Below are 6409 nucleotides of genomic sequence, written 5' to 3'. Positions count from 1 at the left end.
CTTGCCTCTCCATACCTACCCCCCTACATTACTGTCAGACTTAGAACCATGACAGTTCGTGCCCACCGTGGGGCCGGTGTTTTAGCGATTTGTTGGAGGAGTTGCGATCTTTTCCGATCCAAATCATCATGGTTTCTGGCGGAGTTTTGGTGGAGGGCCACGAGATCCGTCTCGGCGCGCTCACGTTCATCGCCGATGACTCCGCTTGGCTTCAGGAGGCTCCGCTCGACGTGTACGCACTCCCCGTCCGCGGGGCAACGCACTTTAGCGCGTGCGTCCACGGCGTTCTCTTGTGGAAACCATCGACCCCCTACCGGTCGGCTCCTGTGTTGTCCTCCCTCCCTGTTTCCCGCCGGCGCAAGCGCTCTGGTCGGTCGAGACTTCAGCGGTGGGTGAGACACGCGGTTCCACCCCTCAAGTCGCGGCGATCGAGCCCGACGAATCCCTCTACGGCCTGTTCGATCTCTTGGCTGGCTCCACAAAGACCACATCTGAGTGCGACAACAGTGATCCGGCGGCGGAGGTTCTGATGGTCGATGGACCGCCCAGTCCTCCCGGTTTTCCCCGCACCGACGGAGGCGCAGGTGGAGGCGACCCGTCGCGTCCCCATGAGGAATATCTCCCCGAGCCTCTCATGTCGTTGCAGAGAGAAGAACTTCGTCATCGGAACATGGATGCACTTCACACTCCTATTGTTGGAGAAACCCCCGAGGCTCGTGCCTTGGAGGACGCACGCCTAGCAAACTTGGCCGAGCACACTCGGCTGGAGAACCTCCAGCGAGTACTCGACGAGCGTGCACGACAACGGGTTCCAGAATCCAGTCGACGTCAGCTCTTTCTGCCCTCGCAGGCATATCAAACTCCGATTCAGAATTTAGCAGCTGTGGCCCGTATAGCAGAGTCGATTCAGCCTTCCCAGTCGGAGGCTGGCAGAGGCTTGCTGCAGATCAGAGCGTTACTCCGGGCAGCAGAAGACCAGAATTCCGCTGTTTCTCAGTCGCGGAACAGGATTCATAGCAGATCCGTTGCTGCAGACACAGTCCAGTCGGCTCATAGCCCAAGATCGCCCCTGAGGCGTGAGGGACGTGGGGACCAGCGGAATCAGTACGGGAACCGTGAGCAGTATGATCACCAATTCGATCGTGAGGATCGACGTTGAGTGCCCACCCCTCCCCCGAGGAGCAGTCGTATGTGCCTCGACAGCAGGATGACAGACACCCTCATAGTGTTGGGCGAAGGATTCCAGTCGACCCCAGGGAGCCAGGCTTTGATGCGAGATCCATTCTCGTTCAAGGTTTGGTCGACAGGAACAGAGCTCACCGAGAAGGTCATGACAGAGATGCACCTACCAGCAGCAGAGTACATGTTTTGGGGCCAGAGTGCTTTAGTAGAGCCATCAGGGCCGCTGTGATTCCTCCCAACTTCAGGTTGGCGACTGGAGTGAGTAAGTTCACTGGTGAGTCCAAGCACAATACTTGGCTTGAAGACTACCGAGTGGCCGTCCAGATTGGCGGTGGCAATGATGAAGTAGCCATGAAGCACCTGCCTCTCATGTTGGAAGGCTCGCCCAGAGCGTGGCTGAACCAGTTAGCACCCAGCAGCATTTACACTTGGGAAGATCTCGCCCTAGTGTTTGTCACCATATTTGAAGGAACATGCAAGCGACCGGCAGGGCTGACTAAACTGCGGTCTTGCATGCAGAAACCGAATGAAACTTAGGGATTACATCCAGAGATGGATCACGTTACATCACACGGTAGAGAATGTGCCTGACCACCAAGCAGTCTGTGCCTTCAAAGAAGGCGTCAAGTGCAGAGAACTGAATCTGAAATTCGATCGAACCGGAGATATGTCTCTGAATCGGATGATGGAGATTGCCACCAAGTACGCTAATGGTGAAGATGAGGATCAACTCAGGAGTGGCAAGCTCAAGTCAGTCGCTCAAGAAACCGGAGGAAATTCCAATCAGAAACAGAAGCGGAAAGCCGAGCCAGCTGCCCCTGGGGAAGCCTTGGCTATAACTCAAGGAAAGTTTAAGGGGAAACCCAAAGGACCTTGGAACCCCAAGAAAGTTAAAGACCAAGATGGAAATGATGTGTTGGATTTGCCATGTCACATCCATACCAAGAAAGATGAAGAGGGTAATTTCATTTACCCGAAACATACCACTCGACAGTGTCGACTCTTGATCCAGCAGTTCCAGGCCAAGCAGCCCAAAGATAAGGAAAAGGAGTCGGACAAAGTTGAGGACAAGGAAGATAGTGATGATGGATACGCCCAGGTCAATTCCACCCTGATGATTTTTCCTGATGTTGAAAGCAAAAGTCGATGGAAAGTTATCAACCGAGAGGTGAATATGGTTGCTCCGGCGACACCCAGTTATTTGAAGTGGTCTCAGACTGCCATCATGTTCGACCGGTCCGATCACCCAACGCACATTGCCACCCCCGGGAGGCAAGCTTTGGTGGTCGACCCAGTCGTTGAAGGCACTCGACTGACCAAAGTCTTGATGGATGGTGGCAGTGGTCTGAACATACTATATGCTGAGACGTTGAAAGGGATGGGCATTCCGATGTCCAGACTCAGTACCAGCAACATGAGTTTCCATGGAGTCATTCCTGGGAAGAAGGCTGAATCACTCGGCCATATCGCTCTTAACGTGGTTTTCGGTGATTCCAAGAATTACTGCAAAGAAAAGTTGACGTTCAAAGTTGTAGATTTCCAGAGTGCGTATCACGCTATTTTGGGCAGGCCGGCTTATGCATGCTTCATGGCTCGACCATGTTATGTGTATCTCAAATTGAAGATGCCTGGCCCCAAAGGTGTGATCACTGTTGCGGGCAATCGGAAGAAATCAGAAGAATGTTTTCAGAAAGGTTCAAAGATCGCTGATGCTCAGATGGCAGTGGTGAAGATGCCTGGCCCCAAATGTGCATTGACTTTAAACATATCAATCGAGCCTGCCCGAAAGATCATTTTCCTCTCCCCCGCATTGACCAGATAGTCGAGTCGACTGCAGGATGTGAGCGACTGTCTTTTTTAGACGCCTATTCCGGGTACCATCAGATCCGTCTGTATGGACCTGACGAGATCAAAACAGCTTTCATCACTCCATTCGGGTGCTTCTGTTATGTTACCATGCCGTTCGGCCTCAAGAATGCCGGAGCCACATTCATGAAGATGATTCGGAAGTGTTTGCTCACTCAAATCAGTCGGAATGTGGAAGCATACATGGATGATATTGTGGTCAAGGAACGGAAGGGTTCCAACCTACTGACTGACCTTGCTGAAACCTTTGCCAACCTAAGGAGGTATGATATCAAGCTTAATCTATCAAAGTGCACATTCGGAGTTCTTGGCGGAAAATTACTCGGTTTTCTCGTTTCCGAACGGGGAATCAACGCCAATCCAGAAAAAGCCGGTACTATACTCCGAATGAAAAGTCCTGTGCGAGTGCACGACGTCCAGAAGCTTACTGGTTGCTTGGCCGCTTTAAGTCGATTCATATCTCGTCTCAGTGAAAAGGCATTGCCTCTTTACCGATTGATGAAGAAGTCCGACAAGTTCGAGTGGACTCCCAAAGCTGATGCAGCGTTTGCAGAGCTCAAAGCTCTACTCTCCACCCAGCCGGTGCTTGCTGCCCCAATCAGCAAGGAGCCTTTGCTGCTTTACATTGCAGCCACGGGACAAGTCGTCAGTACGGTACTTACGGTCGAGCGGGAAGAAGAAGGAAAAGCCTTCAAAGTTCAGCGCCTAGTATATTATATTTCTGAAGTTTTGACCCCGTCAAAGCAAAGATATCCTCATTATCAGAAGCTTGTATATGGAATTTATATGACCACAAAGAAAGTTGCTCACTACTTCTCTGATCATTCCATTACAGTCGTCGGTGACGCTCCATTGTCAGAGATCCTGCATAACAAAGATGCAACTGGTCGAGTGGAAAAATGGGCGATTGAACTCCTTCCTCTAGATATCAAGTTTGAGGCAAAGAAAGCTATCAAGTCCCAGGCAATAGCAGATTTCGTCGCCGAGTGGATTGAACAGCAACTGCCGACTCAGGTTCACTCAGTGCATTGGATCATGTTCTTCGACGGTTCCAAAATGCTGAATGGTTCCGGTGCCGGGGTGGTGTTGGTCTCCCCCTGAGGACATAAGCTCAGATATGTTCTTCAAATCCACTTTGATTCCTCCAATAACGAGGCGGAATACGAAGCACTTTTATATGGGTTGCCCATGGCCATTTCACTCGATGTTCGTCGCCTCATGGTCTATGGCGACTCAGATTTGGTGGTTAATCAGGTGATGAAGGAATGGGACGTCAGAAGTCCAGCCATGACTGGTTATTGCAATGCAGTGAGAAAGCTGGAGAAGAAATTTGAGGGGTTAGAGCTTCATCACATACCCCGACTGAAAAATCAAGCAGCTGATGATTTGGCAAAAATAGGTTCCAAAAGAGAAGCCATTCCCAGCAATGTGTTTTTGGAACACATCCACACACCATCAGTTCAGGAGGATCCCTTCACTGAAGAAGCCCCGCAGCCAAAAAGTGCCACAGATCCGACTGAAGTTGAAGTTCCAGCTGTGGTCGACCTGATCATGGAAGTCTTGGTCATCACTCCCGACTGGACAATACCGTACATCATGTACATCCTAAGGAAAGAACTCCCAGAGGACGAAGAAGAGGCTCGACAGATCGTCCGTCGATCCAAGGCCTTTACAGTCATAAAGGGATAGTTGTATAGAGAAAGCGCGACTGGAGTCAGTCAGAAGTGTATAACACCAGAAGAAGGTCAGATGATCCTTGATGATATCCACTCGGGGACCTGTGGTCATCACGCGTCCTCTCGGACCATTGTGGCTAAAGCATACCGAGCGGGATTATACTGGCCAAGGGCCAATGAAATGGCAAAAGAGATGGTTGACAAATGTGAAGGATGTCAGTATTACTCCAATATGTCGCACAAGCCCGCGTCAGCTCTAAAAACCATTCCACTCGTCTGGCCCTTCGCTGTTTGGGGGCTGGACATGGTTGGACCACTAAGAACGGGCAGGAGCGGCTTCACTCATGTGCTAGTAGTAGTCGACAAGTTCACCAAATGGATTGAAGCTAAGCCTATCAAGAATCTTGATGCTTGCACTGCTATTAGTTTCATCAGAGAGTTGATATTCAGATATGGAGTTCCGCACAACATCATCACTGACAATGGGTCAAACTTCGATTCCGACAAATTCAGGGCCTTTTGCGCCTCTCAGGGCACACGAGTCGACTATGCTTCGGTCGCTCACCCCCAGTCGAATGGACAAGCGGAAAGAGCAAACAGCCTAATTCTCAAAGGACCAAAACCTCGATTGATGCGCGATCTCAAGCACGCAGCAGGTGCATGGGTCGACGAGCTTCCATCAGTTCTTTGGGGATTAACGACAACCCCGAACTGATCGACTGGAAGAACCCCATTCTTTCTTGTCTACGGAGCCGAAGCAGTCTTGCCGAGTGACATGCTTCACAATGCCCCCCGAGTCGAGCTCTACTCTGAAGATGAAGCAGAACAAGCCCGGCAGGACGCAGTCGACCTCCTGGAAGAAGAAAGATAAATGGCCATGATCCGATCAACCATCTATCAGCAAGACTTGCGTCGATTCCATGCCAGAAATGTGAAGAGTCGAGCCTTCCAAGAAGGAGACTTAGTCCTCCGAGTGGATCAGCAGAAACCACACAAACTCGCTCCTACTTGGGAAGGCCCCTTCATAGTAGCCAGAGTCCTCCACAATGGAGCGTACCGCGTCTATAATGTCAATCTCCAGATTGATGAGCCACGAGCCTAGAATGCGGAGCTACTCCGCCCCTTTTATACTAGAATTCTCACTCGGATGAGATGTAATAAGAAAAACTCTTGTAGTTTATTTATCAAAGACAAGAGCGTTATAATTTTACCAGTGATTGTATTGTTTTTGTTTGCGTGAGCAATCCCCCAGTGGGTGGCTTAGCTGTGAATCCGTTTTGCCTAAGTTTGTAAAAATAATTTCCTACCGAGTGGTGAGCCAGCCTCCCACTCGGGGGCTTAGCTGCGAACCCATTTCGCCTAAGTATTTGAAAATCCTACCGAGTGGTGAGCCAACCTCCCACTCGGGGGCTTAGCTGCGAACCCGTTTCGCCTAAGTATTTGAAAATCCCACCGAATGGTGAGCCAGCCTCCCGCTCGGGGGCTTAGCTGCAGTCCAGTACTCGCCTAAGTATTTGAAAATCCCACCGAGTGGTGAGCCAGCCTCCCGCTCGGGGGCTTAGCTGCAGTCCAATACTCTCCTAAGTATTTGAAAATCCTACCAAGTGGTGAGCGACCCTCCCGCTCGGGGGCTTAGCTACAGTCCAGTACTCGCCTAAGTGTTTGAAAATCCTACGAGTGGTGAG

This window comes from Triticum dicoccoides, chromosome 2A (genome assembly GCF_002162155.2).
Source record: "Triticum dicoccoides isolate Atlit2015 ecotype Zavitan chromosome 2A, WEW_v2.0, whole genome shotgun sequence".
Taxonomy (NCBI): domain Eukaryota; kingdom Viridiplantae; phylum Streptophyta; class Magnoliopsida; order Poales; family Poaceae; genus Triticum; species Triticum dicoccoides.
This window is presented reverse-complemented; position numbering follows the sequence as displayed.